The sequence below is a fragment of the Cryptomeria japonica genome, chromosome 7 (assembly GCF_030272615.1).
Source record: "Cryptomeria japonica chromosome 7, Sugi_1.0, whole genome shotgun sequence".
Taxonomy (NCBI): domain Eukaryota; kingdom Viridiplantae; phylum Streptophyta; class Pinopsida; order Cupressales; family Cupressaceae; genus Cryptomeria; species Cryptomeria japonica.
Genome location: NC_081411.1, coordinates 395,685,705 through 395,712,217, shown reverse-complemented (window position 1 = coordinate 395,712,217; position 26,513 = coordinate 395,685,705). Strand labels below are relative to the sequence as shown.

At 35.0% G+C, this 26,513-nt stretch overlaps 1 pseudogene; it reads left to right on the top strand.

Moving 5' to 3' along the window:
- The first annotated feature begins 5,269 nt into the window (after positions 1 to 5,269).
- On the top strand, positions 5,270 to 26,125 carry LOC131033982 (1-Cys peroxiredoxin PER1-like; annotated as a pseudogene).
- Positions 26,126 to 26,513: the final 388 nt, after the last annotated feature.

Below are 26,513 nucleotides of genomic sequence, written 5' to 3'. Positions count from 1 at the left end.
CTTGGACTACGGGAAGGCATACCACAAGGTGATCATAAGGAAGGATTTTCTATTGATTTGGATTCCACAACATATTTTGGGGAGTCAACTCCATCTTCTAGTCATCAAAATGAAAAAAGAAAAGAAAAAGAAAAAAATCAAAAGAATAGGTCTTTGAGTGAAAACCGTAAGGCACTCTCTGATCATACAAAAGTAAAAATAAAAGATGTACCTGTGGGTGAAAACCTCTCTAAGGCGCCCAAAGGTGGAAGAGTGGACATACCCCTATCAAGTCAGGACAAATCAACATTGCTTGTGGAAATGACTGAGGAAATCAATTTGGGTACACCTGACAACCCTAAGGTCATTCATTTTGCTGCTTCTCTATCAAAACAGGAAAAGATAGATTTTGTCAATTTCTTTCTTGAGAAGAAGATCAACTTTGCATGGTCCTATGCAGATATGCCTGGCCTCGATCCAGAATTAGTCCTTCATCACTTGCCAATGAAAGCAGATGCCAAGCCTGTCAAACAAAAACTTAGAAAGATGCATCCCCAGGCGGCTCTTTTCGTCAAGGTGGAACTGAAAAAATTACTAGATGTAGGCTTCATTAGACCCATTGATTATGTAGACTGGATTTCAAATTTGGTACCAGTTAGCAAAGTAACTGGGGGCATCAGAATCTATACAGATTTTAGGGATCTCAATAAAGCATGCCCTAAAGATGATTTTCCACTGCCAAACATAGACATCATAGTCGACATGACTGCTAGATATGAGATGCTCTCATTGATGGATGGTTTCTCCGGCTATAACCAAATTTGCATTGCTCCTGAAGATCAACATAAGACAACATTCACCTATGATTGGGGTACCTATTGCTAGAATGTGATGCCCTTTGGCCTTAAAAATGCAAGTGCAACATATCAAAGAGCGATGACGACAATTTTTCATGATTTCATGCATACTTTGATGGAGGACTATGTTGATGACTTGTTATGCAAATCTATCACAAGAGATAGTCATTTAGCCATCCAGGGCAATCAAGATATGGCCTCCATGTGAACTCTCTCAATCTGTCTAGCTCATGTCGCCAATACAATATGTATCCAAAAGGACCCTGTCTCAGTGCTCCCCCATAGTAGTACACATATGGTTGATGTGGTACTACCTGTCTCTCTGTAATCAGTCAACATATAGCTATGTGCTCAAATGCCCATACCTGTAACAATGTGACTCCACAGCTCAAAGTTTGAACTCCCTGATATGCTATCTGAAGCAACTGAAAATATAGCATAGCCAGTACACATGGTCCCCATGCGTACACCATCCCCTCTGTCGCCATCCACTCTAGCACTCTTCCCCATCCAATAGGGAATCCATGTCCTCATTTGTCCCCTACCAGTAGGCATGCTATCACCACTGCTATCACCACATATCATCGATCATACTCTGATGCCATGCTCTCCCAGCCAATCTCCCTCTCGATAATATCCAAATCCTCTACGTCGCACTCAAATAATCTGCATAACGCGTCTCTCCCTATCACTGGGTCATACTCTACCATCTCCCCATGAATCAGAATGTGGAGGATGCACCATATGTCCTTTAGTGTCACAGTCGCCTCTCCAATCGCCAGATGGAAGGAGGAAGTCTTTGAATGCCATCACTCTGCCAATGCGGTAAGCAATCCTGTGTTTGCCCTAATCTTGGGCATGAATGTGATGTAATATATCCCAAGTCTTGCTAATGTATCTATGTCCGTGCTCCTGAGTCTATGTCGTAGCATGAAGCAGTTTGGTCGGTTCTCCCGCGTGATCAATGGATACTGTCGACTCTACATCACAATTGGGGCATATTTTGTCAGTATTAGGGTTTTCTCCTATGGGCTGCATTTCCTTGTTTTATGGCCAAATTAGGGTGTTTTTACTCTATTTTGACCTATCCTACCCTTATCCCCCCTTTTTGGATCATTCGCATGTCGTTTTGGACCAAAATTGAGTTGCTAATGCACAACTGCACCTGTGTCAAGCAACCTGCACCTGTGTCATGTAACCCGCACCTATGTACCCTACACAAGTGTAGAAGACCTCACACAAGCACAAAATTCGCACTACACAAGCACATAAGTCAGTTTCTGCATCCCCTATGGGCCCCGCAATGTCCCACAAGCAAGTCAAATTCATGAAATTGAAAATATGGGTTTTTGAGATACATACCATTGCTCCTGCATCGTCTGATCATTTGCAGGTGCATACACATTCTCCTAGGTGATCCACCATTGGAATGTTTTCCATCTCTCTGCAAGTGTCCTTTTCCAGAGCAACAAATTCTCCTCTTTGGCTAGTGCAAATGAGCAATTTTCACTCTCTTGGTCTCATTTATAGATCTTTGTCAGTGCATAGATGGACGTGCACCCTTTCCATCTTATGCTGGTCACGGTCTTTTGTACCATCAATTGCTTATCCTTCATGCATCTGATCTCCGATTGTCAGTCCATTCGATCCTATCATTTTTATCAATTAATTGGCCTCTTTTCTGCATGTTTCCGGCCAATTCCTCGAGGGGGCATGCATGTCATTGTCATTGTCTGGGGCATTTTCATTTAAGTTCTTTGAAACAATGCTTAAAATCGCATTGTCTCAAAGAGGGGCAAAATGTAGACACCTAAAAATGGTCAACGCTTGCGGAGTCATACTTTAACATTTGCGCATTACCTCATTTTAGGTTTTTGCATCGCATTAACATTTCTCCTATGTCATGCACTTGGTTTTTATCATTTGCGAGCATCAAGTCATTCTTCTACTTTCTTCATTTGTCTCGTTTTTGAATTTGGTCTTGTTGATAACAATCTTCAATCATGATTTTGGTCGATCTTATCCTATTGCATCAATGTGCGTATTCATTTGTCATCATTTTGGACATCGTCAATCCTAATTAGGGTTTTGTCCTCTTATCAATCTTGTCGTTTTGTGATTGATTTGTCATCGATCGTTGTCCTCTTATCAATCTTGTCGTTTTGCAATCAATCATCGTCCTCTTTTCAATCTTATCATTTTGCAACCGATTTGTCATCAATCGTTGTTGTTTTCGATCTTATCATTTTGCGATCGATTTGTCATCGATCGTGGTCATTTTCAATCTTGTCGTCTTGCAATATATTTTTTCATCGATCCTTGTCCTCTTGTCAACTTTGTCATTTTGAGATCAATTTGTCATCGATCGTCGTCCTTTTCAATCATGTCAATTTGGATCGATTAGTCATTGTTCCTCGTCAATTGGCTCATTTATCAATCAAATCATTTATCAGCATTGGTCATTTATCAATTCAAAATCATGATCAAATCAACATTAATTATCTTTTATCATGACCTAATTGTCATCCTTGCATTGCTAATTCATCTTCTAGGGTTTCATGATTTAATCATTTAACCTTGTTTGTCATTTCTTCCTCTAGGATTAATAAATTATTTATTTATCCTAAGTCTTCGTGTCACAATTAAATCTTCATTTAATTGGCTAATTACTCCTCTTTTTGTGAATCAATTAATAAATGACAAATTATTAATTAATTTACCTAATTTCTTCTAGCTCCTAATTTCCTAATTTTCATCAATTTCTTAATTCCTAATTTTCCTCTTTTTCTAATTCATCTAATTTCAATTCCCTCCTATTTTTCTCCTAATTTCATGGGAATGACATTTCAATTTGTCATAATTTGTCATAATTGACAATCAATCAATTTTGACATAGAAATGTGTCATAAATTGTCATGAATTGGCAATCAATCAATTTTGACATAGAAATGTGTCATAAATTGTTATGAATTATCAATCAATCAATTTTGCATAGTAAGTGCAAAATTTGTCATAATTTGTCATAATTTGTCATAATTGACATTTTTGATTTGCAATTTCTATTCGAGTTTATTCATGCTAATCTTGTCATTTCTCCAATTTGTCTATAAATTGGATAAATTTCTTCAATCCCAGCTAATAATCACTTTTTCGAATCACTTTGTCAAATCAATCACATTCCCCTTTACGATTTCCAATTTTGTATTTTACTATGTACTAGTTACTAGTAAATAATGTTTTCTACCATATTCGTATTATAATAAAAAAAATTGATAAATAGAAGAAAAAAAAATACTTTTGCAAGTAGGTTATACTCAGAAGAACACCTATGTTCTATCTACATAAAGTTCCTTTTTCCAGAGATATATAAAAATGATTAGTTTCGCTTTTTTAATCAGGTATTGATAAAAAAGTACCCATGAAACAAATGATAATTTAGATCTACTTATACTACCCCAAACGTCAGACTGCATTTTCCAACTAAAATGAAATATTACTACCGAAATTGCATTGTACATCCAGAATAATCCTAGGAAGACATGATCCCAGGCAGATACTTGACATGTTCCTCCTCTACCAAGCCCATCGCAAGGAAAACGAAAACCAAGATTCGCTTTATCGGGTATTAAATGAGAACTGCGAGCAAATAAAACACCTTTCAGTAATATTAATACAGTCACATGGATAGTAAATGCATGAATATGGTGTACTAAAAAATACTCTTGCGCCACTATCTTGTCTACTTGCTTTCATCTCATGTGTATGCACTTGAAGGTGAGATCCACAAACAAAGGCTATTTGGAGAAGAAAGAAGGACAATGGAGCCGCATGAAGGAAGCATTCAGATCTACATTTGGTTTGCTTAGTTTTTAGTTTTGAATGTTTTGTTTTTCATGTCTTTATTGAGTGTGTTTAGGATTGATCATTGCATTTGAGCTTTTGTGATTGGGCTAGATTAGTATTGATTTGCTTGTAATGATTCCCAAATTCCTAGCTACAGTATTATGGGTACTTCACCCTCAATTTTGAAAAATATTAAGATAGTGGAACTTAAGCCCCCGATAGATACAAATGTACAGACAAATGTTGAGATACCGGCAAATACAGAGAGTATAAAGGATGATAATGTACAAGATACTAATGTTGAGGATAACAGTCCTCCAGATATAGATGTACAGGATGAGGTTACAGTTCCTAGGGAGGAACCGACAGTTACTGAGACTGCACCAAGTGGTGAAGCCACTGGTGCAAGTGAGGAATCTATAAAGGATAAATCATCAGAGGAGAAGAAAGGGGAATTCGACAGGGAACCGGTAGTGACTCCATCATTATTGTCAATGAACACCTCACATGTTGTAAAGAAAAACATAACTGAGATGAGTTCTATTGAACTCATGATGATGACTGCACATAAATTGATGAAGGAGCGATCTATGGATAAAGGAATTATTGATCAGTCTATCACTGTTTTGCATGGAGTAGTTCCAGATTCCAAGTTTAACAGAGAAGCGAGCCCATCCAGTAAGCTTAAGACAATTACAAAGCACATTTCAAAGGATTTTCAATCCTTGCAAAAAATTTCAAACCGGCAAGCATTGGAGAGGTTCACACAGGCTAAAAGAGATGCATTTGATCAAATGATTGAGTCTGAGAGAAAGGAAATTGATAGATAATTCTTTGAGGCAGTGTACAAATATATATAGAGTATGTTGTAACATAGATGCTCTTACATTTAATTTGGATAAGAAGATTAAGGAATTCCAAGAGAAAATTGCAAGTATAGCTAATTCTTTTGATGGATTGACTTCATTAACTACATCCATTGATGGTCAAATTTTCATTTTGAAAGCCCAAATTTTTGTTTTTGAGAAAGAAAAAGACAAAATCATAAGAAGAGTCAAAAGTCTGATAAGTTTGGTGAGTCCCCGGTTGGATTCACTCAGTGTACATAAGAAGGAATGTATGGATATGGTTGGAAAGCCCACACTGGTAGAGTTAAGTGAGAAAGAGTCCTTTGCCCATATGCTAAATGGACTTGCATCTATTTCAGGCACTTTCAAATATGGTTGGGATACTTATCTTGAGCTTTTGGAGAAGGCATACCTAGATATTTTCAAATATATTAAGCTCCGATAAGATATTTTTGGGATATTCATTGTACAATATCTTTCATTCTTTGTCTCAATTTTGGATCTTTGGCATCTTCTTTGGAAATTTTGATGGCATTGATGTCAAAGGGGGAGTGATATAAATGTGAAAAAGAAAAAAGGGAGTTGCATACATTAGGGGGAGTATGGAGTATTTTGTATTGATGAATATTTAGCTTAGGGGGAGCAGGCAGGATGAAACCATGATCATTTTTCACATGAGTGTGTCATCAATGCCAAAGGGGAAGATTGTTGGCAATTGACACTCAATTGGTTGGTTTCACTATGTTGTCATTGATGGCAACATGATATCTTGTTGCGACTTCATATTTTGGGTCAGTTGTGTGCCGACAAGCACTTCACTGGCAGGCACTTCACCGACACCGGCACAGGCATAGGCACATGCAGGATAAAAGGATTTTTTTGGTTACCGACAATGCAAACCAACTTGGTTTAGAATCAGGTTATCGGTATTGGAGGCCAACATCTTTTGGATCTGGCATCGACAATTGTTTTTGATATTCATGTATTTATGTTATCTAGCTAACATGTATATTCATATTATAAATATCTTTGTAAGCCGACATAAGGCATGATAAATTGTATAGGGTATATAGGTCAGTTGGATTAGATCATTTGTGATATCATGATGTGAATATGTAATTGGAAGGAAACAATGACAGAGATGTGAAATATATCAGAGAGATCATGTATGTGAGGATATTATTCTAAAGGGTTATTCTGGTAAAGGGTTTAGGGGTTTAAACCAGAACAGACAAAGCTTAACAGGAACTATATCCTAGCATAGAAGATGTTATCTCAGTAGTTCACACACTTCTCTGGATTGTAGTCATGATTTATATGTAGTTAGTGAGGCTTCTTTTGTGATTGAGCAGTGTGCTCTAGGCTGTAAGCCTTCCTGCAAGTGCAAACCCCTTATATTTTGTAATATCTCTTCATATGGCCAATGAATTGATATTGTGGGTCACACACTATGATTTTTCCTCTTTGAAGTTTTCCGCGTATAATTCGGTGTGTTATGGTGTTCATTTATGTGATTGTCTTATTGGTTGCTTTACTTCTTTCAATTCTTTATGTACGGGTCTACTGGTTGGTGTATGCATGTTTTAATAAGGTTAAAATTGATCATATTGGTAGAACATTGATTCACCCCCTCCCCTCTTAGTGTTCTTGGAATCCAACAAGACTATCCCCCTTTCGGAGGTGAATCGGGTAGCTTCTATCTTAGGGTTCATAGTAAGGATTTATGTCTGGAATTACCCCTTGCATTCGCGCAAGCGCGATTGAGGCCTATAGCCCAACAAGGTACCGAAAAAAGAAGTAGTCACACAAGCATGATTGAGACCATGAGGCCCTACTAAGTGTTCGATATGAGAGATCTTAAAAGAGAAAACTCAAATAATCCCATCCTCCAAGACTTTAATTCCGAGAGGCCTATTTTTTAGAGTGAGTCGGAATGCTTAGGTCTAGCTATACTCACTTGGGTTGTTCTCATAGTGTGATTACTTTTTCCGACTATGACAGGCCTGCTAAAGGTATTCAAATCTCAAATATAGAAGTGCATCAAGGGTCAGGATTTTTGATTGTCCATACGGACAAGAGCATACTCTCCTACCTTTTAGACAGCTTCTCAAGAATAGAAAAAAAGATTGTTCATTTATCAATAGCAAATTAAGTGTGCCTAGAAAACTTTAAGAATGCACAAAGTTTGGTTGGGTTCCCTTAGGCAACCTGCAAAACAAATACATTAGTAATCATTTTGTTTTGGAGTAATTGATTCTTTGGCAAGCGTAATCTTTGACAATCATCTTGTAAAAACCAGTTAGGTTGCTAGAAAAATGACAAACAGACCAGGGTTATCATTAGTGATATCAAATTTCAAGCACAAAAACCCTAAAATGCAATCTGTTTTGAAACAACAGAAGCAGAAAATCGTACAAGTTTTCTCACCTGATAGTACGAGTATTCCAACATACCTGCATGAGTGCACAAAGAAACTCGTACGGTTCTGTAAAGGTACTCGTACGAGATTCTGAAGTAGATACGACTAGAAACCCATGAGATTAAAGATTTTGATGATGCAAGGGGCCAAAAATGATATTTCAGGCCCCACGGTGGGCGCCAGAATGTCGTGTGTGTGAAGTAGAGTACCTGTAGTGAGAACACAAACACTCAATAGATCATTACAATCATGGTTAGAAAATTGAAATCAAATGAAAGATAAACCATGAAAAAGTGACCCATCACCTCCTAAGAGATGCGTGTGGATTTTCTCTTAGATCGACATGAGCAATCCCAGTGACTTGACTACACCAAGAAACAAGATTTAAAATGATATGATGTGTAAGCTAGATGAATGTATGATTAAACTAGATTGATCCAAGAAGCTAATTATGCTAATGATATGCATTGATTGTGCTAAATGATGATGCAATTAAGCTAGATGAGATATGGATTAGGTTATATGATTAAACAATTATGCTAGAGGATGATCAAATTAAGCTAGATCTCAGATGCAATAAATGATAACAATACTAAACTAGAATGCTAGAAATGATATGCCTATAATAACCATGCTTGAGATGAGATGAGATAGGATCCATTGTGCTCCAAAATGGGAGATATTTATAGGATTTCCAAGGCCAGGGGTGAGGTGGTAGGAATCAACGGTCAAGATTGAGTCTAAAGATATCAAGGGTCAAAATGGGGGAGGTTGGAGAAGAGGTTGGAGGGAGGGAAACTTGTCATCTCTGTGGTGACAAGTGTCAAGGAGCCTTGCTCATGAGAGGGCAAGTGTCCAAGGGAGGAGACATGTGGCATAAGTGCCATGTGTCTCAAGGGGAGAATATCCAACTCCTATGAAGTTAGGATAAGGAGGTTAGGATGTGCAAGAGGATAGGGTTAGTTAGACCCTAGGATTAGATGGAATGGGTTAGGTTAGGGGGTGGTTAGGTTAGGTGGTTAGAAGTTAGGAGGCATGTGGGAAATTTGAATTTAAAAATTCAAATAATAGGAAAAGTCTAATTAACTTTCAACAATTCATAAATTGGTTTGTTTTAAATAATTAGGGGATTAGAATAAATGAATTAAATGGGGGGAGGATTAATTAATCAAAGGGACTATTGAAACAAACTTATTAAATAAATCCTTAGATTTATTAATAAGTAGATGAATGAGGAATCTAATCAAATTTCTATTGAATTCAATTAAATTGGGAAGGGGGATTAATTAAATAATTGCTTATTTAATTAATTATCTTCAAACCATTTTTTAGGTGTATATAATTACAATGTGGAGCAATGCAGATCAAAATACCAAACACTGGTATCATTGAACAACTAAAGAACTGGCCACAACATAGATACTCAAATCATCACGTGGACCTCTGCAAATTTAAATGAATCAACTATAGTCATCCCACTAAAAACCCTTTAATATGCAACAATAGATCATCAATATATAGCACAAACCAACTAAATGAAAACCACTGCATTACTACACCCGACCAAGAAATATGTTGACATCAATGTCAACGCATCTCTCAATCATCCTCAAATATATCACAAGCACATACTTGCAACACTCATTCAACAATATCCAACAATCTCCCCCTTTGGCATTGATGGCAACATGTGATGTGAAAAACAATCAATGACAAAGAAAGATTCTCTCTCCCCCAAATTATGAAGAAGGAAGGATTAGCAACTCCCGCTTTGACCTTGCATATTACATTACGATTTTTCACATGATTCTCTCCCCCTTTGACATCAATGGAAAAGACACATATTTTCAACAAACTACAAAACTCACAAATCTGAACATTTGACTACTTCGCCTGAGTAGCAACCACCTCATCAATCTGGATCACAAGATATGACTATGAAATGCACCAAACTGGTGCATACCAATGCACCTTAGTTCTGATCTGGAGGGGAAATCACCCCTAACTTATTTATGAGATACTCAAAAGTATCCTTAGGCAAAGGCTTTGTGAAAATATCTACAATTTGTTCCTTTGTGGATACATATTCCAGCCTGATTTCCTTCTCATTTACCTTGTCTCTCAGAAAGTGAAACTTGATAGATATATGCTTAGTCTTAGAATGCAACACCGAATTCTTAGAAATGTTAATAACACTTGAATTATCACAATAAATAGCAATAGGCTCATCACACACTACTCTGACATCCTTCAACATTTGCTTCATCCAAACTACCTGAGTACAATTGTTAGAAACAACAATATACTTTGCCTTTGTAGTAGATAATGAAATAGAATTTTTCTTCTTACTTAGCCAAGAAACCAATCTCTTACCCAAGAAAAATGCACCATGACTAGTACTCTTCTGCTCATCAACATCACCTATCCAATCAACATCAATAAAAGAACTAAAAGTAAAATCATCATCTTTAGGATACCATAAACCAAAATGAACTATGCCCTTCAAATATCTGAAAATTCTTTTCATAGAAACAACATGATAATCCTTAGGATCAACTTGAAATATAGCAACAAGACATACAACATTCATGATATCAAGTCTAGTCCAAGTCAAATAAAGTAATCCACCAATCATTGATATGTATCTGGTCTGATTTGATTCAGGCGAATCATCATCCTTAGTCAAATTGCATCCAATCACCATAGAAGTACCAACTAGCTTTGAATCATCTAATCCAAACTTATTCAACAATTCCTTCACATACTTGGACTAAGATATGAAAATACCTTTTTTTTACTATGTAATTTGCAATCCCGAAAAGAATTTCATCTCACCGATCATAGACATGATAAATTCATTCTGCATCTCATCAATAAGATTCTTCCACAAACTATCATTTCCTCCAAAAATAATATCATCGACAAAAACTTCAACAATAAAAATGTTATCATGATCAATCTTGAAATATAAATTACTATCAACAATACCTTTGTTGAATCCTAGCTTCAACAAATACTTATCCAATCTGGCATGCCATGCTCTTGGGGCTTGCTTCAATCCATACAATGCTTTCCTCAACTGGAAAACCATGTCTTCTTGATCAATTAGTTGAAATCCATCTGGTTGCTCAATGTACACCTCTTCTTCCAATTCACCATTTGGGAATGTTGACTTGGCATCCATCTGATAGACTTTGAAAACTTTGTAAGCAACATAAGCAAGAAATAATATCACAACTTCAATCCTTGCCACCGAAGCAAAAGTCTCCTCAAAATCAATTCCTTCCATCTGAGAATAACATTTACAAACAAGTCTTGCCTTATTCCTAACAACTTCACCTTTCTCATTCAATTTTTTCCAGAAGACCCATTTTGTTCCAATTACATTTTTGTCCTTAGGTCTAAGAAAAAAATCCCATGTGTTGTTCTTCTCAATCTGATTCAATTCCTCTTCCATAGCTTTTACCCAATGTTCATCTTTACAAGCTTCATTCATATCTTTAGGTTCAATCTTAGAAATCAAACAATACTCAACTTTATTTTCTACAATTCTTCTCCTAGTTTGAACACCTTTATTCTTATCTCCTATAATCTGATTTTCTAAATGATTCAATCTTACATACCTAGGAGTCTTGGGATTTTCTTGATTTTTAGACTCTTGTGTTCTTTATTTTGCACTTGCACTAGCTCCTTGATTCTTTGGATTCACCAAAACTATCTGAACTTGATTTTGATTCTAAGTTTGCTTCCCATTACTTTAACTATCATTTTGATCATCTGAATCATATCCGCAAGATCTAGGTTGATACTCGTTACCTTCATCAACCTTGACATTTGCACTTTCAACTATCTTTCTCAATCTCTTATTGTAACAGAGGTAGGCTTTTATTTTAGTAGAATAACCAAGAAATATTCCTTCATCACATCTAGTATCAAACTTCCCTAAATCTTCATCTCTTTTGATATAGAATTTACTTTCAAAAATTCTGAAATATCTAATAGTATCAGTATGACCATACCATAATTCATAAGGAGTCTTACCAGTATCACCTTTGATATGTACCCGGTTAAGAGTGTAAACAATAGTACTCACAACTTCTCTCCAATAGACATGCAAAACATTTCCTTCAATCATCATTGTCCTAGAAGCTTCCTGAATTGTTCTATTCTTCATTTCCACCACTCCATTCTGTTGATGGGTTCTCAGAGCAGATATATGTCTCTTTATCCCATGCTCTTCACAATATGTATTGAACTCACCAGAAGTGAATTCACCACCTTTGCCAGATCTCAGACCCTTCAACTTCAAACCTATCTCAGTCTCAACCATAGCTTTGAAGATCTTGAATTTCTCTAAGGCTTCAGACTTTTCCCTTAAGAAAGTAACCCACATCATCCTAGAATAGTCATCAATAAGCAACATGAAATATATATCTCCTTGCAAGCTTCTGACTCTAGATGGACCACATAAATCAGTATGCACAAGATCTAGTAATCCATTAGAAAAATGTTTTTTTACTCTTGAAAGAAACTCTGGATTACTTCCCTAATTGACATTCCTTGCATATAGAGTTAGTAGGTTTCATCAACTTAGGAAGATCTCTCATGGTCTAAGTATAACTTATCTTAACCATACTATCAAAATTCACATGACACATTCTTCTATGCCATAACCAACTTTCATCAATCTGACCAATCAAACATCTTTTACCAGCACTATTCAAATGAAAGATATTACCTTTAGTCTTTGTACCTAATACAATCTCAATACCGGTCCTACCCAATATTCTACACTTGTCATTCTTAAATTGAAGATCATATCCCTTGTCAACCATCTGACCAACACTTAAAATATTATGCTTTAGACCTTCTACATATAAGACATCATTAGTATTATTCTTACCATCAAGAGAAATAGAACCTCTACCACAAATTATACCAGCTTTGTCATCACCAAACCTAACAACACCACCATCATACTTTTCCAAGCTCACAAACCTACTCTTATCACCTCGCATATGATGAGAGCATCCGCTATCAATCACCCATTCATCTTTCTCTTCAACTTGTGCAGCCAAAGCTTTTTCCACATTCCTGCAGCTAGTAGGATCACTAGGTTTTGGATCATCTTCCTTGATAGCAATAAACACCCATTCATTATCACTTGAATTCCCTTTCCCAGATTCGTCATCCGTCACACCTTCATTAGTAGCATAATAACATTTCTTCTGAAATTTAGGCTTGTATTTCTTCCTAAGAACTCTTTCCGGACACCTTGAAGTAAAATGCCCTATCTTATTACATGAAAAACATTTAAGAGGCAACTTTCCTTCATACTTATCAGCTCCCTTAGGTAATCTTTTGGCAATAAGCGGTTCAAGCTCCTCAAGCTCTTTCTCTTCTTCCTCAAGTTCCTTCATCTCTTCCTCAACTAAGGATATCTTCCTTAAATAAATTTCACCTAGATCATATCTTTGATTATCCTTTCTAGAAATAGAGGCTTTGAATGTAGATTCTACCTTAGGAAGAGATTCACCAAATTCACTTAACTCAAAGGCTGAGAACTTACCAATCGACATATCCCTAGTGACATTAGTCATAGTCTGAATCTCCTTAATAGAAGCAACTTTGTGTTGGTATGATGCAAGTAAGGATATGAGCACTTTAGCAGTAATCTTTGATTCTTCCAATGTTCCACTAGCACAACTGATATTGCACACAAGATCATTCACTTTTTGCATAAAAGAAGTGATATTCTCATCTTTAAGTTCTCATATTTACCCTTAAGACTCTACAACTTGGAAATCTTCACATAGTTGTCTCCTTCATACAAGGTTTCCAACTTCTTCTAGATCTCATCAGTAGTCTACAAATCCATAACATTTGTCATTCTTGAATCCGTCAGAGCACTCAACAAATCTTCTTTAGCCCTGATGTTGTATTCAACTTCCTTTATCTCATTTAGAGTTGAAGGATCATTTGCAGGAATAATATATTTGTCTTTGGTAATTTTCCAGTAATCTTCGCCAATGCATCTCAAGTGACACTCCATCTGATTCTTCCAAAGTGAGTAGTTAGTTCTATCAAATCTCAGACTATCCTTCTCAAAGGTCGCCATCCCAAATCACCTCAAGCTATTAAACTTCACTGGAGGAACCTGCTCTGATACCAATTGATGAAATTAGGGCAGACAACTAAGAGGGGGGGTGAATAAGTTGTCACCATATCTTGCAACAATTTACTTTAAACTTGGATTTGATAAATAACAACAAAAGCATGAAACATCAACACAACATGAACACACATAACACTAAGATTTTTGAAATGGAAAATCTAATCAAGGGAAAAAACACGATGGGAACCTTCCCACAATATGATGATACCCTATTAGAAGTATATGAAATATTGCAATGGGGAATGCACATGCATTCAGGCACACTACATAGAGTTCACTGCTCAAAACACATAATAAGGAGGGCTACAACCCTTAGGAAGACTCACTGTCTTACAAATAGATTCAGATAACATCCGAAAAATCATGAACTGAGAAATAACATCTTCAATGCCTAGTTACAGTTCTGGTTAAGCACAAAACAACCTTCACTTACTTTCCAACACTCATGCTCTACAACCGAATGACTAATAAAATATTTGCACACTCATGATACCTCACACATGATTGTTACATTTATTTATACATGGCATCAACCGATTAATCTTTATCTAAGGTCAACTCAACACACATCACCTAATTACAAAATATAACCATACACGACACAATATCATATGTGAACCAAAACAATGTTGGCTAAGACATAACATGGACCTAAATCACCACCATGAACACGAAACACCTCCAATAATTAAGCCTCGTACATTGGCAACATGCTACAATCATCATGTTGGCCAAGAACATGAAGAATAGCACCTGATCGAAGAAATCATCAATAACATGCACAATAATCAATGTGGGCCACCAACACGAATGACACACAATTTAGAAACATCCACAAGCACCATGAATTGCTACAACAACATCCACACCAACTCAAATTACTAGAGACATCGATATCATCATACCAGACCTCAAGAACACCAACCGAACTGACTGTCAACTTGAAATATTCACTTGCGGACCTCCAAATCATGAACCACTTGAATTGAGGACACACATCAACATCCCAAACATATTCCACACATCTACATAACAAGATATTACAATGCAGATCAATGTAGATCAAAATACCGAACAGTGACATCATTGAACAACTGAAGAACTGGCCACAACACAAATACTCAAATCATTATGCGAACCTCTGCAAAAATTGAAATGAATCAACTACAGACATCCCACTAAAAAACCTTTAATTCACAATAATAGATCATCAATATATAGCACAAACCAACTAACTGAACACCACTACATTATTGCACCAACCAGAGAAATATGTTGACATCAATGACAAAACATCTCTCAGTCATCCTCAAATATCTCACAAGCACATATTTGCAACACTCATCCAACAATATCCTACAGACCCCATAACACATCAAACAATATTCCACAAATCATATCTAGACCTAATGATAGGTCTAACATAGAATATCACAACCAGCTATGAATAATGCCACAACACCTGGAGAACACAACGATATTTCCAAACCACAAAATTATCATATCCACGATACCAAAACTATATCCAAAGAAGATAATTATAGCAAACAACATTAGAAACACTTTCTAGATCTGAACACTTCCAAAACAACCAATAGAATAGCCGCCACACCGACACAATAAGATATCTTTGAACCACAGGCATTCCAAACCAACACCAATCCAGAACAACAAGTTTGACATCAATGACAACCACAACAACACCTACTTCCAATAGATGAAAACTATCATTTCAACCTATTTGATTCTATTTCTTTCATTCTTCATTTAAAATTTGCATAGTCATAGTCCTCCACAACGAAGGACCACTTAATCCACTTTGTGCTTAAGTCATCTTGAGCCTAGTGGATCATTCTCCTTCCAATGTAACTAGTAGTATGAAATAGATTCCTAGTTTGCATGCATACACTTGTGAAGCCTATTTCCCCCACCTCATAATATGATGGTAGTAGGCTTAGAAGAAGTTTATAATTGGCTCAATCTATCCTAGAACCTTAACTAGTATGAAGCTAAATGGTCCCATAGGTTGCTCCATATGTAGAAAAACTCAATATAACCCAAAAAAAATTGGTTTCTCATTCACATAAAAAATATTGTTGGACATGTATTGCATTAATATGATTTATCTACAAGAACATGCGACCTTTGTGATATGCCTAAAACTTTTGAACATTATTTTTTTAATTGAAAATATGCCATTAACATTTGGTCTTTACTTTTTGGTCAGCCTGTGAATTGGAATGATAAGCTTGGTTTCTCTTGCCATGAGATTCTTGTTGGGCATGTTGATGCTTTCAACTTTGACTTGAATAAATTTTGGCTTGTTCTTACTAATGAGATTTTGTGGTTGATATAGAAGAGAGGAATGATGAGGTCTTCAAGGGCAAAATGGGGCATCTTAATGAGTTCTATAGTGAACTTACCTATCTCACTATCATGTTTCAAGTCTCTACAACATTGGAGATTCCAAAACACCATTTCATGATCTTGTTGATAGAGGGCATCACAATAGTTTACAAAACAAAAATCTTCACACACTTCTTCCTGTAGGGTAGAAACAACTTGAATGAAGAAGAGATTGAGTTGTTGAATAAGCACTTGGAGGAGAAAAAGATCAACAAACTAGTTCTTGAAGACGAACTTAAGAAGCAAAAAATAGGATTCTAATTTGAACCCAAAGATAGTGATCCTAACTTGATTGTGCCACCTATTAACACATACAAATCATTTATTGGCTAAGTTTACTTGATATACTCTTGTACATTCTCCTTATAATGTATTTCTATTTTGATAAACTATACTCAATAAAAAAAACATATCTTTCATCTTATTATGGTTTTATAGCTTTGGTGAATTTAATACCAAGTCATCATCATAGTACCCACTCTTCATTTTCTTTCATGTCACCATCATATTTTTGATTTCTTAGATATTCTTAAACTTTGTCTCTTTGTGATTCTCTATCTATCCGAATAATTTAATCTAGATCGGTTTATGTTGTACATAATTTATTTAATTAATATAAATTATATTTAAATTTAATTTCCAATTTATTTAATTATTAATATGACTTATATGTAAAAATATTTTCTAATTTATTTATTTATCCTATTAAGTTTAGTTATAGCAATTCTTATCTAAATTAACTATCATATTAATATCTTTTGCATTTAAGTCATTTTAATTTGTTTTTGTTCATCCAGTGTTTAGTGGAGCATGATTTAATAGCTTTAATCAAAATTAGAGCACACAATGCTAAATGTATATTTGTTAGCTATGTTGTTGGTGTGAAAGGGTATAAGCTTTGGGATCTTATAGATGCGAAATTTCTACATAACATAACTACTTTAAAGATATCAAGTATTCTCTTATTATTTTGCAAATAAAGGAGGATAATAAGAAAGATGTGCTCCAAATAAGCTCCTAGATTAATAAAGTTTATCTATAATCTCATGAAGGACCTAAAGAAGATAATAAGTTCTCATATAGTTCAAATAATTTCAAACCAAAGGTAGAACCTCCATGCCATCTCATGAGGATGTCCACTTGATACAAACAACAACTAGACATGTGTACTCCTCTTGATTGGAGATGCAGTTTTTCTTTGATTGCTAACATAAATGAGATTATAAATACGAAGAAGGTATTAAGTATGGATGATTTTGAGTCTTGAAGAATGGTTATGGATGAGAAGATGGATACATTGAAAAAAAAAAAAAAGTACGACTTAGTACATTGCCTTAATGTTTATTTATTTTTAGTTGTAAATTGATGTTTGAAGGGAAGATCAATTCTATGTGAATTTTGATAAATATAAGGTTAGAATTGTTGCAATGAGATATTCCTAAGTTGAGGGAATTGACTATAGTGATATTTTTCTTTCAATCGTTAAGCTAAAATCCACTTGGTTCTTATTATCTTTTACAACATCCTTTGATTTTAAGATTGAGAAAGTGGATGTGAAGAGAGCTTTCCTTCATGATGATTTTGAAGGAAGATTTGTTTATGCGACACAACCAAAACATTATGGAAAGAAGAGAAATATCATTTAGTATGTAAGTTAAAAATATTTATATGCTCTCAAACAATTTCCTAGGATGTGGTAGGTTAGAATCTTGATTCATTTGTGTTGGGTTAATTTGTGGGATCCAAATAAAATAAGTGTATCTATTATAAGATGGATGTTGATTAATTTATTGTTATTGCATTGTATGTTGATGATATATTATTTTTTTGGTAATAGTAAGGATATGGTTTGACTTGAAATATGAGCTTTTATTATAGTTTGAGATGGATTTAAGATATTTTTCAAGGGTAGAGATTAGAAGAGATAGAGTGAGCATAAAGATTTGGTTAGGTTAGAAAAACTATGTGAATTTAGTATTACATAGATTCAAAATGACGACATGTAGACAGTTTTTTACATTTCTTTATAATGTGACAACTTGTAGATCATGTTTTAGATTCAACCATCATGTTTTATAATATTTTTTCACAAATATTTTTAATTTTAATTTAGCATTTAACTTACAAATTCATATTAATTTAAGTTTTATTTTATTGCATAATTGAACATTTATATTATTTGAAGTCTTAATCTCCCAACTCAATTATAAATTTATTTAAATTTAAGCTTAATTTGTCACCTCATTTAAAATTTATGAATGTTCTAGACTTAAATTGTGACGAAAAATTTATGAAAACTTCAAACTTGATTGACAACTTTTATTCCCCCTTTTTTTTAACTAACTTATTTCTAAATAAATTATGTTGTAAACAAAAGTAATTTATTTAATTGATTTAAGGTTATTTTTCAATTTATTCTTTTCCATGTGAATTGGTAAGTTTGTAACTTAAAGATAATTTTTTTGAAGAAAATGTGTTCCCGTGATTTTTTCTCCAGGTTCATCGAGATTTAGTGGAGTGGAGTCTGGGCCAACGGCTCTGAGAGATTTCTTCATTGCTGTTGGCTCTTAAGGTGGGGAAAAAAGCATTGTTACCGTTAAAGGAGTTTCATGCAGGTTCAATGGATTGGAAAGTTGGCAACGGCAATGAAGGAATGTCTAAAAAAACACTGTTACCGTTGATGCTTTCAGTTACACCTCCTATATATTAAGATAATCTGTTTGTTTAATTTGTCTGTGGCATCTGCTTGTTGATTTCTCTTCAAATTGAAATGTATGTCAGGCTTTGAGGAATTAAGCTTTATGACTACAATGGGGACAGCCGGACCATTATCTTCTCACACCCTGGTCAGTTCTCAAAACTCTTCAAATTATCATTTTGTTTCTATGTTTTTGTCTGATTTATGTTTTCATTCTTTTTTGGGTCAGCTGATTTTACACCAGTCTGTACTAACATACTAACAAACTGGGAAGGATTGTAGTTATCATTCTGTTTTTTATGTTTTTGTTTAACTTATGCCTTCATTCTTCTTTTGGGTTAGATGATTTTATATCAGGGATTGTAGTTATCATTTTGTTTCTACGTCTTTCTCTAACTTATGCTTTTATTCTTGTTTTGGGTCAGCTGATTTTACACCAGTCTGTACTACAGAGCTGGGAAGGATTGTAGTTATCATTCTATTTCTATGTTTTTATTTAACATACCTTCATTCTTCTTTTGGGTCAGCTGGAATTTAGTTATCATTTTGTTTCTATGTTTTTCTCTTAACTCATGCTTTCATTCTTCTTTTGGATCAGCTGATTTTACACCAGTTTGTACTACCAAGCTGGAAAGGATTGTAGTTATCATTCTGTTTCTATTTTTTTTTGTTTTAACTTATGTATATTCTTCGTTTGAGTCAGCTGATTTTACACTATTCTGTACTAACAGGCTGGGAAGGATTGTAGTTATCATTCTGTTTCTATGTTTTGTTTAATTTATGCCTTCATTCCTGTTTTGGGTCTGCTGATTTTCTATGCTTTTGTTTAACATATACTTTCATTCTTGTTTTGGGTCAGATAATTTTACACCAGTCTGTACGACTAAGCTGGGAAGGAATTCCAATTACATTGGGGAGTTTGAGAAGCGTGGAGTTTAGGTTTTGAGCTTGTCCTCTGATGAAGTGGATTCACACAAAGCATGGCTGCCTGATGTTGAAGCATGTAACCCTGGAAGTAAGGTTACATACCCAATATTGGCTGTTGCCAAAACAGAGATCATGGTGAAGCTTGATATGTTGGACTCAGATGAGAAAGGTGAAATTGGAAAGCCATTGGCATCCAGAACCCTGCATATTGTTGGCTCTGACAACAAGGTATATATGCAATTAGATTTTGTTTTAGGGTTTTTTTGTAGCTGTATAAAATAGGCTGTTTTACTTAGGTGAATGTATTTGCTTATTTGTATTCAGTTGAAGTTGAGCTTTTTTGTTTGTTTGCTTCTAGTATAGAAGAAGATGATTTGATGTGCATGAAATTTATATCAAGGTTTGAGGAATTATATGGTTTTCAACTTGTGTTCATTGCGTGGGTCAATATATTCCGTAAAGATTCTACTGAAAGTGTATTATGGGTATGTAGAGTTTGGAATGTTGTTTAGGTCTGCAAGCGGACAAGGCAAATGCTAGTGCAATTTTAGTAGGTGATGTTGTTGTTAACTGAATATGAATGTGTAAGGTTTTCGTTAGTTTTTCCTGCTGCTTTTGTTGTCCATCCTATGCCTGTGTGCCTGCAGCTGTTTGGGAAGTTTTTGCATTTTGTATCCGGTGATTTATGAATTCTCTGTCTCGGTTTTGACCACCCGGATGCCCTAACAATCCACTATAATAAATCAATCGATTTGTGGGAGTTTTCTGCAAATGTTTGTCACTGTTGAAGTATTTAACATTTGTTCCACATTGTGGGTGTATGGGTCTCTATCTCATGAATTTGTGCACCTAGAGTGGTCAAGGAATTGTGTTAATTTTTTCATATCCATAGTTCAGTGTGTTGCCTCTGTATTCTCAATTTGGTTTCTCAAGGCAACCTCTTCTGAATATGATTTTGTTTAATTTTCTTGTGATGTACTTTGAAATGTGCTTTGGATTCTTGATGCCTGTATAAGTGTGCATGTCTAGGTTTGAGGCTTCTAGTATTGATTATGTCTCCATTTGTCAGTCAATATATGTATTCATTTCTCTTTATCAATGTATATTTGGATATTTGTATCTATATGGGTTTGGGAGGTTTTTGTACATTTGCATGGTTTTTGGTACTTTTGCTTGTGGTTTGCAAATTACGGCTCCTCGTAACTTTCATGAGGGTGCATTGCAGGTATAGCTAGAGACCAGCCACTGTTACCTACCGCTGTGATTCTTGGAAATCTTTTTCTTCTTTCCAATGAAATCTCCTCCATCTAGTGCATTGCTTGTGAGCTACTGTTTAGATTTTGCAGTCAATGGATTGGATGCCGCATTGGTATCTCGAAGCACTTTGCTTTATATCGTAGGGAACAATCTGTCCTCTCATCCCAAATCCTCTGCCATTTTACTCTAGGGATTCAACAGACTGCTTCACAAAATTAATCTTTATTGCGTCCAGGAGGACAATTCAGATCATCTTCTGCTTGGCCTTCAACTTACCATTGTATTCATTTCTCTTTATCAATTTATGTCTGGATATTTGTATCTATATGGGTTTGGGAGGTTTTTGTTCATTTGCATGGTTTTTGGCTAAGTCACAAAGTTCGAATTCGAATTCGAATTCGACAGCCCTGAAATTCGGATGAAATTTGACAAGGGAAAAATTCGAAAAAAAAATTTGGATAAAATTCGCCTTCTATAATTTTGTTTATTTTTAAATATATTTTACTTCTAATAAATTATCAGAATAGGAACCCTTGTTGGAGAAAATCCGAGGGTGACCCAGCAGTTGCAGACACCCATGACCCAATAGATACAAAACATATACAAAGAATTCCCATGACCCAATAGATACAAAACATATACAAAGAATACCCACGACCAGCTGAGTTGTGTTTAGAGGCGGATGGCAGTGCTTTATAGAGGAAAGTCGATTAAATTCGATTTTTTTTATAGAAGTTTGAAATCCGATTAAATTCGAACCTCATCCATGAAAATTGCCATATCCTGTGACTTAGGTTTTTGGTACTTTTGCTTGTGGTTTGGGAGGTTTTTGGTACTTTTGCTTGTGGTTTGCAAATTATGGCTCCTCCTAACTTTCATGAGGGTACATTGCAGGAATAGATAGAGACCAACCACTGTTACCTATCGCTGTGATTCTTCGAAATGTTTTTCTTCTTTCCAATGAAATCTCCTCCATCTAGTGCATTGCTTGTGAGCTACTGTTTAGATTTGCAGTCAATGGATTGGATGCCGCATTGGTATCTTGAAGCTACTATATCATAGGGAACAATCCACCCTCTCATTCCAAATCCTCTGCCATTTTGCTCTAGGGATTCAACAGACTGCTTCACAAAATTAATCTTTATTAAATCCAGGAGGACAATTCAGATCATCTTCTGCTTGGCCTTCAACTTACCATTGACTCATGGGATGACCAGGTATGCCTTCCCTAATCAGATGGCTATATCTCTTGATTTGACTAACTAAAATTAGCCAAGATTTATATAGAATTTGCTAGAGCTTATTACTTAAAGTAAATACCCTGTATTTTACCCTTATTTAATATTAATCAAGATAGATTTGAAAATCATTTTTTTGTTTGCTTCTCTCCCCAATAGCTCAAGTATGCTCATGGATAATGAACATTAATTTTTGTTATTAGTTATTAGTTATAGAATGGCTTCTCACGCTAGAATGGCTTTGAAAAACATAAAGAGTCTTTCAAGGATAATGAACATTAATTTTTGTAATTAGTTATTAGTTATAGATGTAAATTTCAGTTATATTCTCAATTCTATATACAGTAATGTATTTTCAGAATGTTATGAAAAAAATAATGTAATAGAAATTATTGAATCATCACTAATTATTCTATATTACTTCAGCCAGTGCCCTCCACTCAATCGCTACATGGCACTGCTGAAGAAATATTGTTTTTTCCTTCTTATTCTTAGCCTCTGCTGCCTTGAAAATAAGTCAAGGTAAAGTAGTGTTACAGTTTATGAAACAAATTTATACTGTGTCTTTAGTTGAATTGCAGTTCTTGATAGTATAAATTTTCTTTTCATGTATCTAGATAGCTTTCAGTGTGAAACTTCTCTCTCTATATATATATTAAAAATAAACAGAACAAATTAACTCTTCTATCATACCGTAAACAAACTCTGTCCAAACAAACCAAATAAAATAATTCAATACATTAGGGTAGCACATATACATGGCACCAACATCCCAAATTTATCAACTATCTTCTCCAGGCATACACAGGCTCTTTATCATCAATCCACTTGTGTCTAATTTAATATCTCCCAATGGGAAGATTGAGTGAGTGACAAGGTAGTTTGGTCGACCTGTCAGCTTAGCAGGAACCCAAAATTCAAGAGGCCCCATAAGTCCCGTCACTTATAAAGAGTCCCCAAGGAAAACAATCCCTTAAATTGTCAAACAATCACCCATTGTTTTCATTGGTTTTAGTCATTACAAATTCATATGGTGCTTTTCCTGATAGAAGCATCTGCCAGGCTGCCCAGGCTCTATTTCCTTACACGGAAGAAGAGCTATTGGCCTCTGTTGCAAATGCAGTCAAGAAGCAGCAAACGAACTGGTATGCCCGGAGGCGAGTCAGGACTCATCTTCAGTTCTAGTGATTTGAACCATGTTGTATCTGTAGTTGAATCTTCCATGAGAATGAGTGTTGAGAGTGGCACGGGCTTGAAAGATTTGATTGACACTGACAGTGCTGCTAAACATGGGCTTGCTCTGCCTCATTCTCCATGCTGGTTGGGAGTAACTGTTGGAGGCATGTTAGACACTGGGGCTCATGGCAGCTCTCTGTTTGGGAAAGGCAGTGCAGTTCATGAATATGTTGTGAGGATGAGATTGGTAGTCCCTGCTTCTGAAGAAGGATATGATAAACAAAAATCACACAATAGTGGCTTTGGGCTCATGGCAGCTCTCTGTTTGGGAAAGGCAGTGCAGTTCATGCATATGTTGTGAGGATGAGATTGGTAGTGCCTTCTTCTGAAGAAGGATATGATAAACAAAAATCACACTATAGTGACTTTAAAATCCATAAGAATCTGTCAAGAATGATGAACATTAATTTTTGTAATAAGTTATTCGATATAGGTAGTTGTAAATTTCAGTTATATTCTCAACTCTATATACAGTAATATATTCTCAGAATGTTATGAAAAAATAATGTAATAGAAATTATTGTATCATCATTCATTATTCTATATTCTTTCAATCAGGACCTTCTGAGAAAACTAAAGACTCTACCTAATCGGTACATGGCACTGCTGAAGAAATATTTTTTGCTTTTCATTCTTAGGCTCTGCTGACTTGAAAAACACAGCTCTCCAACTTTTTCATATTCTTCTCTTTATATTTACTGTTATCAGTAATCTGGTTGAGTCTGAGTGAAAGCGAGGCTTCTCACAGTTTTTATATATTGCTTTGAAAATGTTTGTACCAGTATTGTTTTGACTGTGAGAAAGCAAAGCTTTGCAAATTTTCTATGTTCTTCTTTAGATTGCCGTTATTGTGATAATGGTAGTAGGAAAAAAGCCAGGAGCAGCTACTATTTAGGGGTGGCATGTCTAGCTGGTGCTCTGAGGTAACATTGAAAGTTCTCAGAATCTTTTGAAAATATTTAGTTGTCAAGTGGCAGTAATGTAGTCTAAATCTAGGATTCCTCATAATTTCCAGTTACTCTAAATTGTAGAGAGACTTTCGAAATCCTATAGTAGAGCTGACATATCACATGAAACCTTTTTATTTCAAAAGAAGCTTCCAACTTTTGTATATGCTTCTTGGGTCATATACTCGTGGTTACAGCTGTGGTATGCACTGGGAAAGACACTATTGGAGAGGACAGCATGGACTCTAGCCATGGGCAGCGGCGTAAATATGGTGACAATTGTTTATGGTTGTTTTAATTTATTGGATTCAATGTCATCAGCTGTTTTTCCTCTGTTTCACTAAAGTTGTATTGAGAGAAACCCTTTAGCTGAAAGATTTGGTGGTTGAATCCATTATCAATTGTTTTGTTGGGTTTTAAGATTGATGTATCAGTGGTAATGTGGCAGCATCTTTGATTGAATTTATAAGTAGCGCATCTTTTATTTAAGTTTTCTGTGAGCTCTCTCATTCATCATTCATTATCAAGGAAACTGGTTTTTACCTTTTTTTTTTAATAAATTATGACTCAGTAATTATTCTTGTGATGTTAGGAGGGGAGCTACATGCGCTACATATGGTGACAATTGTTTATGGTTGTTTTAATTTATTGGATTCAATGTCATCAGCTGTTTTTCCTCTGTTTCACTAAAGTTGTATTGAGAGAAACCTTTTAGCTGAAAGATTTGGTGGTTGAATCCATTATCAATTGTTTTGTTGGGTTTTAAGATTGATGTATCAGTGGTAATGTGGCAGCATCTTTGATTGAATTTATAAGTAGCGCATCTTTTATTTAAGTTTTCTGTGAGCTCTCTCATTCATTATCAAGGAAACTGGTTTTTACCTTTTTTTTTTAATAAATTATGACTCAGTAATTATTCTTGTGATGTTAGGAGAGGAGCTACATGCTGATCAAGTATGCAGATTTACTTCAAAAACATTTCGATCAGCTTGCAACATTGAAAACATGAGACGCTGATAATTTCTAGATCTAGTTCTAGATCTGGTTCAAGCATTTGATGTGTCAGAGACAATTGGCATTCTCTGATACTATTGATTACTATAGACATAAATATCTTTGCCATGTTTGTAGACATAAATATCATAGTTATTGCAGTCTATGCAAAACTAATTTTAATTTTAAAGTTGCACTTTTGAATAAAATTGATCAACTAATTTGTAAGTTGATATGTAAATGGATTTGTTGTTTAATATAAATTTTTTTATTTAGGAGGGGTTGAATTTGCCCCCTCCTTTAGACATAAATATCTTTGCCATGTTTGTAGACATAAATATCATAGTTATTGCAGTCCATGCAAAACTAATTTTAATTTTAAAGTTGTACTTTTGAATAAAATCGATCAACTAATTTGTAAGTTGATATGTAAATGGATTTGTTGTTTAATATAAATTTTTTTATTTAGGAGGGGTTGAATTTGCCCCCTCCTTTAGATTGGAGGGAATGGTCATTGATCATGGTCATTCTTTTCAGTCTAAAATCTCTGTGTTGATTTTAATATTTTAATATTGTATAATATTCAAATGTACATTTTATTTATTTTATTTTTACTTCATTACATTTAAATTTTTTTTGGTGTAGTGTAATTATTTAATTATTACAATATCTTAACATTACGTTGTGATC